Consider the following 12,068-nt stretch of genomic DNA (forward strand, 5'->3'; position numbering starts at 1 on the left):
CCTCTGAAGTAACTCCATCTGATGAGCAAAAATTGATCAGGACTGTTTATTATCCTAGATACCAGCCAACAACAAGAAAGGCCAAATACAAGGTGGGTGATCAAGTAAGAATCAGCAAATATAAGCACTTATTTAAAAGAGGCTTTACAAGAAACTGGAGCACTGAATTATTTACAGTGGTTCAAGTTAAACCTGCTACTCTTAACACATATATAATAAAAGATCACCGAGGAGAAATTCTCAAAGGCAGATTCTATGAAGAAGAACTCAGCAAAACTAAACAGCCTGACACATATCTCATAGAAAAAATCATCCGCAGAAAAGGCAACAAGTTATTTGTCAAATGGCTAGGACTTCCAGAACACAGCTGGATCGATGCAGACAAAGTGATAATATGAGCACCTGGGATGTTATAAAAAGGCTGCCAGAACCTGAACAGCAGATTAAGAGAAATGGCAAGTTGCTGCCTGAAAATATTAGATGTCTTATTGTTGGGCCATCGGCTTGTGGTAAAACTACACTAATGGTTGATAATTTTTTATTGGCACCCAACTGGTTAGACTGGAAAAACAGGCACTTGTATGTTTTCTCTAAGAGCTTGGAACAATTAAAATATCAGCAGCTGATGAAGCTATATGATGGATTGGATATAGCCACTTTTGTACCAGATGTTAACCCACTTCATGAATGTCTCGATAATTCTGTTGTTGTGTTTGATGATATTATACTGGATAATCAAAACAAGGTTAGAAATTTTTTTACACAGGGCCGACACAAAAACATTGATTGCTTCTACCTGGCACAGACTTTTTCTAAAATTCCGAAGCAGCTGATCCGAGACAACAGCAATTTTATATGTGTGTTTCATCAAGACCATACCAACCTCAAACACATACATGATGAATATGTAGGTGGGGACTTGAGCTACAATGATTTTTCCAAGTTTTGCAGTAGGTGCTGGAACCAAAACAGTTATGGGTTTGTCACAATTGATATGACAAGAAAACCCAATAGTGGCAAATACAGAAATAAAATCAACAATTTTCTAGACATTGAAACATAAATAAATAACCATGAAAAGGCCAATTATTGATGATCTTAAATTAAGAGATTATCTTGTAAAAAGATTTAAGGGATGGAAATCACAGAACCGAGGAATTTATGAACAACACAAACAAACAGAACAGCCTATTATTGATGCTATTAGTGAATTAGGTAAAAATATCAAAACTGTTACAGAGCAAAATCAAAATTTGATCACAGAGCTTGTACTTGTAGCTGCAAGAAACATATTAGATTATCCAATCACCCCACTTTCCAGTATTCATACACCTAGTCCTGTTGCTCCTCGAAGAATTGAAGCTACTCAGGATCCTATTGAATTGGGTCTTCTTGCTCAAAAATATTTAAGCACACCTAAAGACAACAAAGATGAGGTCTTTGGCTTATATGCTGACACAGATCGTGATGGTAGCATCATACATAGAATTGGCAATTTCAGAGTAACATTTATGGGAGATGATCTGATTGTATATTCAGAATCTCATCTTGGAGAAAGAGGTGCTCTTGTTAAGTATCTTGGCACACCTGGATTGTGGGAACTGATGACTAGGAAAAGGCCTGGCAGCTATACAGATCAAGATTATGAGCACTACAAAGAAATATTAATAAAATCAGATGCTCTATACCAGAACAATGATCCCACACAAAAAAGAGTCAAGTCTAGCAGTGGAGCAAAATACAACAATTTAATCAAGCCCATATGGTCACAAATTAAGACAGGCAGTGGAATCAAACAATACAACACCCTGCCTAAAGAATTTGTCTGGGTTGATGATGTCAGGAAACTTGTAGACAGGTTATTGGTGATAGCTGGGGAGGAAAATGCTGGCAACCACAATTTTTACAATGAAAAGGTTGGAATTATGGACATGATAAGCACAAAATTGTCTAATTTTATAGTGAATGACACTAAGGGGATTGGATATCTTATAAAAATTATTAATACTCTACCACCTAAATTTTGGAATATTTCTGAGGGTCGGGGGTTGGTTAATGACATTATAAACAAGCTGCCATTTGAATTACACATTCCAGGCTATCAGCATTGTGGTCCCGGTACAAAATTGGACCATAGATTAAACAGAGGTGATCCTGGTGTTAATCCCCTAGATGCTGCTTGTAGAGACCATGACATAGCATACAACACACATTCTGATCTTGACAAGAGACATGTTGCAGACAAGAAATTAGAAGAGGCTGCATTTGGTAGATTTGTAAGCAAAGATGCTTCTTTAAGTGAAAAAATAGCAGCATTGGGGACCACCATAGCTATGAACACCAAACAAAAACTGGGGTGGGGGCTGTGAATATGTATATAATAAACCTAGAATGAAGGCCAAGGGTGTTATGTATCAAATACCTTATGCAGGTCTTAAATCTCTTAAAACTATTGATAGCCTTTTAACCAAAAAGCAGCGGAAGAAAAAAAATTCTTGTATTGCAAAGGGCCATGGTATGAAATTGTTGCTTAGTACCCCCCAATTAAAAAAATTACAACAATCCAGGAAAAAATCACATGTGGGGGGTTTCATATTTACTATCCCGGCCATCTTAGTTCTATTATTCAGTTATTAAATCATTCATGCTCTTCAGTTACCGGATTATCTCCTAGTGAACTTTTCTTACATGAAGATATGAAGGACTCAATATTTGAAGAAATCGGCTGGCCAGAACAAATTAAATCTTTGCCATGGAAACGCAAATTGTTTTTAGCAGAAATCAAGACTAGACAATCTAGAAGAAGTAGAAAGATTAAGAATGCATTGAACTCGATCAAACTTCAAACAGGAGATTTGGTTATGATAAAGAATAGGCAAGTTAGTTCTAAAATTAACAGCCAGATTCATAAATTGTTCAACTTGTATATTGGGCCATTCCTTGTCAAGGAAATTAAGGACAATAATGCAATTCTTTACACAATGAACCAGCAATATTATGACAAGGTGAACTTTTCAAATCTTCGAGTGTTTAACTGTTCGGAAGAAAAGAGGAATCAACTCTTGTCTGAAAATTAAATTTTTGAGAGTAGATACTGGAAAAAGGAAACCATTCTGTTTATTATTTTGTACAATTGAATGTTATATTATGTTCTGATTTGTTATTACCTGTTAGGCACATATCTGTTTATGTGCACGTTGTTGTCGAATGTCAGATAATATTGTCCATTTGTAACTTTGTTGTAGTTATGTTGATACACATCTGACTGATTTATAAATGAAAACTCCTCCTCGTTGTTTCGTAGTTTTCATTTTCCCGGAGGAGGGGAATGTTGTGACGGTCCTGTGAATCCGCACAGTATAATTATATGTTTATTGAAATTATTAATTTCATATTATACAAATCACTTTATATTAACGTTTAAAAAATGTATAATTATTACTTTGTACAACGTTAATTATGTTTTATGTTATTCATTGCACTCTACGCTGTATAAACGAGATATTTGGAATTCTAACGTTGCTATAGCAACGAGAATCAATAGTCATTATGTGGTAGTGTGTCTGACAAAAATGGAAATATAGGTAATAGTGAACTGCATATTGCTTAGTTGTTTCACTAATATATAGACCTATAGAAGTTGTATCTTCACCTTCGCGTTTTATTTCAAATATTTATGAACTAAATGTGATCGTGCAAATGATTGACTTGTGAACGTCACAAACCAGAGGCCCAAGGTTCGGACATTGGACAGGTATGGTTATATCATATCTGTCCGATCGCCATTCCTTCGGCTCATCCTTCATCCTGATCGTCTCATCTAACCCAAGAGGTAGAAAAGCGGCGTAATATAGATATATATAAAAGATTGATTTGGTTTATTTTACTTCGCTTTTCTGACACTTTTTGGCCAATCGTGAAGATGAAGATGAAAATGAGTGATGTGAAATTGATTAGAGGACCATCATAAAGAACACAAACGCCCAGTTCGGGATTCGAACCAAGGACTCCTGGCATCGTAATGTACCTTGTTAAAAACTGCACAACAAATAGAAACAGAAAATGCTTGATAAGTTATTTGCTTCTCCATAACTCATGATTATATTATAAGTATTATTCGCTGTATGACTAGGGATTAATTATATTTGTATGTCTAGCCAACCTAGCCACCTAAGCAGCAGCAGCTTCCGCAATTGCAGGTGGAGGCTAAATGAAGAAAAATCACAGAAAGTCCGAAAGATATACAAATTTTGTAACATAATACTTATAGAGCATGCAGACGGCTGTAAATAAAATTGCTACATACCTACTTTTCTTCTTTAATTGAAACGTGGTTTATTCTTCATTATACATGAGATCAACCACCCTGGAAGTCGAACCCAGGATCTTGTGTGGTAGTCAGACTCTTTTAGAACGTCAATATGTTGGACATTTGGTCGATCAGTCGATCCTGATCCATTGTTTCCAGTGGAAGACAATAGGGCAGCTTCTCATTCGTCATTTCACTCGCGATGTAGGAAAACGAGATCACAAACACTTCGTGATTATATCTTCTCGCGTTTACAGAAGTTAACCACCACTCGGGCCTACCTCAAACTATCTGACAGATATAAATTGTCCACCAAATCAACAGATGAACCGACCGCTTCGATGTTTCTCCGAATTTTCAGAAAGTGTAATTTCCCACCTTTGCAGGGCAAGTCATTATAAAATAGCAGGAGGGTTGAGTGCATGTGAGAAGAACCGTTGTGTCATTCATTCCCGCGGCAAAAAAGGACAGGCAATAGAATTATGTTCTTGGAATTTGAAACGCATGGGGATATCTTTTCTGAAGCATAAAATAATAGACCCAGAAAGTTCTAGCCACCCGCAGCTAAATCTTCCTGTTTGTGTCGTCCTTTCGGCGCTCATGGTGCCAGTGCAAGGCCAGATGAAGAGAAAGTGCGGGTTGTCGAGGAATCTTGGATCTGGTGTGCAGCAGGGAGGAAAAGTGCATTTTCAATAGGTGTCAGACTTCCCTGACCGGGGCAGACCACAAAACCATTAACTGCATCCTCTGTTATCTGCTAATACATCTGTTTGTGTTCAACAAGCAAGAAACTGGGAAATAAAGAAATGCCTTGCTTGGGTTTGTGCTACTGAAAATTGAAGAAGTGTTTCAAACTGCAAGCAAAATTTATTGAAGAATTATTTTGCAATATTTGTCATCAAAGTAAAATTTCCAGCAAGTACAGAACAGTATCCCGGGGTCACTTGGACGTTTGCCGGGGCCAGTGCCCCCGCGTGCCCCCCCCATAACGACGTCCCTGGTTGATTTTCTAGCGTTCGATTTATTTTTATTGTATCTTTGACTTGTATGAAAACTATAATAAAAAACTAAAGGAACTGACATAAAATATCATAGCTTTCCAGTCGATAATAGAGTAAGTAAACAGTGGATTCATGCTTGTAGACGAAATGTAAAAGATGCAAGTGTGCACTGCCAATTATTGTGAAGAAGACTATGTACGAGATCTAAAAGCAGAACTTCTGTATTTTCCACCAAAGAACGTGCTGAAGCCAACTGCAGTGCCATCCCTAAAATTACACCCAATTACTTTAGAACCAAATAATCGAGGAAATGGTGTGGTTCTCCTAAACACTTATCTTCAGAATATGATTCGCTTATAGGACGTGTTGATAAACTTTGCAGATATGTACACTACGAAAGACATGCAATAAGAAGACGTGCCCTAAACAGGCTAAATACTATGCTGCCAAAAAAAGAGAAAAATATATAGACGAAGGTATATACACAAACTGTAAGCAATGTTTTGTTGTTGGAAAACATATTCGATCATTTACAAAGGAGAAACACACGTCTACATAATGAAGCAAATAAATTAAAGATTGCAAACAACCTCTTTCAACCTGCTTTAACTAAATAAAGAAGTTCAAAATCTACAACGCAACCTAACCGAGAGTACTACAAGAAAAGTCATCAATATCATGAAATTTTGTTCAACTAGCGCGAACTACGTAGTGAGCCTAACTGATTTGAACATGTACATTTTATGTAAGTCGGATTTATATAAAAAAAGGTAAAGTGTTCCCCTGTGCATAGCACCACGCCATGAAGGCGTATAGGGGGTGTGGGGGTAACGCCCCACACTTTCTTGATCCGGTCGTGAGTGGGGGTGATGTAATCAGCATCACGCCCCTGACCGCCTTTACCCCCCAGGGTTTCCCCCAGGTACGATAACTTCCAGCAAAATTTGAACCACAGAAATTTAAAATATCTGCAAATTACAAACTGGAATTGCGTTTTCAAAGTCTGAAACCACTATCTTACAAACTATTTCATCATTCTTCCTCCACATAAAACTTTCCAAAAAAAAATTGCGTGTGTAACTTTGAGCCGTAAATTATTGTACAGTAAATAAATATATGAAGAAGGTTGGGAAGGGGATTCTTTCGAATTTAGAGTAAGTTTCAAATGCAGAGTAAAATTTTTACTAGATTGGATTTTAAGTATATGAGTATTATTTTAATACTTTCTGATGTTTTTAAGTATATGAGTATTATTTTAATACTTTCTGGTGTTATGTAAAATTTGAGATGTTCTTGAAAATGATTGCAACTTTCTGAATGAATAAGAAGGAATGATTCAGTCAGAAAACTAAATATGTGGAATCAAAGATTGATTTATTGATTTGCTATATTTTACTTCGCTTCTTGTGTCACTTTTGGCTAATTTGCGAAGATAGGGATGAGTGATGAAACTGATGAATGAACACTCACAAACATCCATGCCCAGGCTAGGATTCGAACCCGGACCTTTGGCGTTGAAGCGCATGTGCTAACCACTACGCCACGGAGGCCGGCTTGTAGAAACAAAGAAAGAGAACGACGTGGGGGGGGGAACTACCTCTTATTGGTTTTCCTTTCATATTTAAAAAAAGACAGAAAAGCAAAAATAAGCCAAATCTGTCAATCAAATATTTCTTTGTAACTCTTTCACTATGCAATTCTTCTTTAGCATCCAACGTTTTTTACTTAAACCATAATACGATTTATGAAATGATGAAATCTAAAATGCTAATGAAATATGAATTTTTACAATACGTTTGCATGTCTAATTTTCCCTCTTTGAAAAGTAGCATATTTTAATTATGTTACTAATCATTAAAGGAATACCTCAATACCATCTAGAAGTATGATAATTAATATTTCCCCCTCAAAGTAATGATACACTTTCCCTCTCTGAAACTCGCATAGAAATAATAGCTGACGTTTGCTTCGGCCAAGCCCCGAACGAACATAACCGAAGGGGCACCGAGCATAACCGAAGGGAACTCGATCCTCCCATATGACGTTACGCGCTCATGCATGATCGGCAATTTTCGGATTGCGCTACCTTATATATTAAGTTATCTTGGGGCCTGGCATAGCCCCAGGGTTGGTAATGTAGCGGAGATTCGCATTCTGATTTGAACCTGCAGAATGAACCATTGTTGCCAACTTGTTTTATATCGCCTATATTACTTTTTAATTTGTTATATTTGCATCCATTGCTAATTACAGTGCTATCAGAGCTTCAGAGCATTTATACATGATATATAAAAAGTAGTATACTCAAATCTGTAACATTCAAATTAGTAGTAGTTAGCTCTGCGCGCTACGACGCTATGGGACCTGGGTTCGAATCACGGACTGGGAATGGGTGTTCTTTGAGAGTGTTTCTTTAGCGATTTCATCACATTCTCAGTCATTCTAGTAGTAGTGTGATTTGTACTATTATTGGCGCGATAAATGATGAGCCCCCCTGAGGCAGATTTGGCTACACTTAAAACAAGCTCAACATGCCTATATGAGCTTTTTGCTCAAGTGTGGAACCCTGTCTAATCCAAGATTTTTGTAAAAATGCCCTCGGGAATTTCCCGTGAAATGATGACCCCCCTCAGACTGATTTGCCTACACTTATAAAAGGCACTTCTGTGAGATTGTTGTCCATAAATTTGTTAGAAATATGCCCCTCTTGATATTTTTTTCTTGGCTACAAATAAAACTAAGCCACCCTCACCCACACCCACCCACATACACACCCACCCACACCCACACATATTTACTTCCGGTTCACTTCCGGTTCACTTCCGGTCCACTTCCGGTCCACTTCCGGTTTGCCTACTTCCCGTCCACTTGTGGCCTATTTCTGGTTTATTTATATTGCATCATGTTTTGCAACAAATTATTAGACATGTGTTGTTTTCTGATTGGTTGGTTATGACATAAGGTGATGATGTGTTATATTATGATTGGCTTATTGTTTCAGATGCTTTCAATGCGGTCTGTGCTTAGGCTATATAAAGAGATTTTGCATTGCATATCAGCCAGTATTGTCAGAGTTGTTGAAGAGTAAGGGTGTGTTGTTGCAGTGCTGCTCATATTTTTTTAAACACAAAAATATTGCAAATTTATATAAATTGAATTACAAATCTATTTGATTTAATAGACAGAATTTTTGACAACCTGTCATAGGTTTATTAAGTATAGAGTTTTGATTTGAACCTCAAGAAATTTTATATAAATACCAAAGCCAAAAATATTAACACACATACACACATACACACATACACACACACACTAAATATACAAAACACACTGCTGAACCCAACTGATATTTTTATTAAGCATAGAATTTTGATTTGGACCCCAGGAAATCTTATATAATAAACAACAACAAAAATGCCAAATCAAAAATATTGTAATCAATGCAAAAATAATATATCCAGCCCCAATTGGGCTAAGCATCAAAAGAATTAAATCCAGATAAATATAGAACTCTCACAAAAATATGCCCAAAATGCCATAGAAAATATAGCATGGAATATTTCACTTATACTTGTTCTGCACAGTCATCAACATTTCCAAATAAAATTGATTGGAAATATTTGTGTGATTGCCCTGTATAATTTAGATTGCAAGGCCATATTTTGTAATTTTCTAGATCAGGAGCTAGACCCTGTGCACCAGAAACAGGCCATAAAATGCCTCTCCACAAATTATGTGAGCATCATGGATCACACAATACACTTTACAATTTTGAGAATCTCAATTTAAAATCAGGAACAAGAGATTTGGATTTGATGTATCTGGAAATATCCCTTCTTTCAAAAAATGTTTGCAACTTGAATCAACCTGCAAACAATATTACATGTTAGGCTGGGCTATCTCAACAGCAGAGGCATGCAGCTTAGTGGTTTCCCGCACTCACACTCTATAAATACATTAAATGATTTTATTATCCTATTAAAGCACCCAATGCTGCAATTTTTAAATTTTTGCTGAAGAAGATACATGATTATCTCAGTCATGTTCAACATCTTAGAGCTGTATGCATCAAAATATTGCAGGTGATGATTGAAATCTGCACCACTATACAACATCCCACTGTCTGTTGTAACAAATTCTGCCCCCTGGAACCTGTCCAGATGCATCAGCAAAAATCTGAAATGTTTCCAGTTTGAGCTCTGATTGGGAAGGATCTCAAAATCATAGAATCTCCCTACACTTGCATGATTTGAAAACCATCCGCCATAATAGGAAAAATCAATATAATAATAAAAAAACAACAAACTGTCCCACAATTCTCCTGCAAGAATTATACTTGTGGCACTCAAAATCAGTGATGTATCTCAAGTTTAGATATTTGAAGCTTTGTGTGCTGTGCAGTGCCCAGTGGAACTCTGTCTTATTGTTGATTGAAAATACATCATACTCTGAAAGTGTTGAGAATCTAATTTTGAAATCAGGAATAAGAGATTCAGACCTAATATATTTTGCAACATTTCTTCTATCAAAAAATGACATGTAGCTATTACTCCAAGAATATGTGAATATTGCTCCTACCCAAAAAACTGTGCACAGGACCCAGACTGAGCAGTCCCTGTTGTGGAAATTGGTACTTACAACAAAATCCAACCCAGAATACATGAATCCTTTGTTTGTAGTTATAAATTCAAATATGTCAAAATAACATATAACAATATTATGATTGAGTTTGAAGTCTGATCAAAGGGCATATATAAATTGTACATGCATTTGTGAACCAAGTAATTGTTCCTGAAGCCCAACAATTCTCTTATGTGTGAATTCAACCTTTCCCAAATATCCCAAATTCAAGAATCATACAATTCTGGCATATCTATTATCATAAATTTATCAACATGACTACTATATATTCTTAATTTTAACAGCATCTGGAATTTTATCATAATCTACATATATACTCTGCTCATCTATGTTGAAACTGCCGGGTGTGCCGGGCTTATTGTAGAGGCCTGGATCCTTGAATTTCTTACCCTGTTGCATGTTGCTTGCAGGATGATCGATCTCAACATGTTCGATGTTGAAACTGCCGGATGTGCCGGGCTTATTGTACAAGCCTGGGTCCTTGAATTTCTTACCCTGTTGCATGTTGCTTGGGGGCTGATCGATCTCAACATGTTCCATGTTGAAACTGCCGGGTGTGCCGGGCTTATTGTAGAGGCCTGGATCCTTTAATTTCATATCATGTAGCATGTTGCTTGCAGGTTGATAGATCTCAACAGGTTCTATGTTGAAACTGCCGGATGTGCAGGGCTTATTGTACAGGCCGGGATCCTTTAATTTCATATCATGTTGCATGTTGCTTGCAGGTTGATAGATCTCAACAGGTTCTATGTTGAAACTGCCGGGTGTGCAGGGCTTATTCTACAGGCCGGGATCCTTGGATCTTCTACCCTGTTGCATGTTGCTTGCAGGTTGAATTCATGTCCACTGTCAAGCAACCACCTGAACTCTGTTTCATTCCTAACTGCAAACAGATCATATTCCCGACAAGTCAGAAAAAAAAACAAGCCTGAAATCACACAGCAGTGAATCTGATTTTATGTATTTTGAGAGGTTCCTCCTGTCAAAAAACATTCCTACATTAACTGCTCTATAGATATGTTAAGATTTGAAGGTTGCAGAAAATTGCACCTCAAAGGTTCAAAATATCTTAAATTATGAAATTTTATCTTCTGGCTCAGCAGATATAGAATAATCTCATTTGCATTGATAACACTTGTGATGTATTTTCCTCCCCTAACAAAATCCACACCAGAAAACACCAAGCCTGTATCTGTAGTTACAAATTCAAAATCATCATAAGATTTGAAATGAATATCACAATTTAAATGTTTCCAGTTCTCAGATATGTTAAATGGGATATTAAAACAATACAGTGCTTCAAAATATTTTGTTGTGAACCAGTATTTTTTTCTGTAACAATCATAAAAACCTACAATCATAAACTAAATCATAATCTTCATACCCTTCACAACAATTGCTGTACCAACATTCATCAAACAATTTCAACCTGCAGAAATAATAATAGCTCCCAGTGTGGTGATGCACAAACAATCCAAAAATTCTCTTAAACTTGTTGTACATAAATTTTTTCAAACTTGCTGATGCTCTTCAGTGACAAGTATTGAAAATTCTTGTCACTATCAAGCACCCAGTGCATTTCAGTCTCATTCTGAACTGTAAACAGGTCATACTCGGACAGGTTCAGGAACCTAAGCCTAAAATCCCCAACAAGTGATTTAGATTTAATGTATTTTGAAATTGATCTCCTGTCAAAAAATTCTGCATTATGACAGGCACAATGGCAGTGTGAACAATTCCCTGCCGCATTGGCATGTATTTTGTATGTTGTGTGCTTCAAGTGACAGGCATATGCATTTATGCTCACAGTTTTTAAATTTTTTCCTAAACATATACATGAGAATTTTATTGAAGTTTGTATGTTTTAAAAATTTGCTCATGCCTGGCTTAAAATCTTCAGGTAGGTATAAATTGCCATCATCTGTAGTGACATATTCAAGAGGATTCAGGTCCACATAAACTCTGTTTGAGATTTTATAATAGACCAAGTTTAGACTCTGCGGCATAATTATGTCCATTCTGTGCACAAAACAATTCTTATTGCAATTGTTGTACCAGTAATCATCATACATTGCAAATCCACAATGCCAATAATAACACTCTACAGAATAATGCAC

Source organism: Lepisma saccharinum, chromosome 26, assembly GCF_977018435.1.
Source record: "Lepisma saccharinum chromosome 26, izLepSacc3.1, whole genome shotgun sequence".
NCBI classification, from domain to species: Eukaryota; Metazoa; Arthropoda; class Insecta; order Zygentoma; family Lepismatidae; genus Lepisma; species Lepisma saccharinum.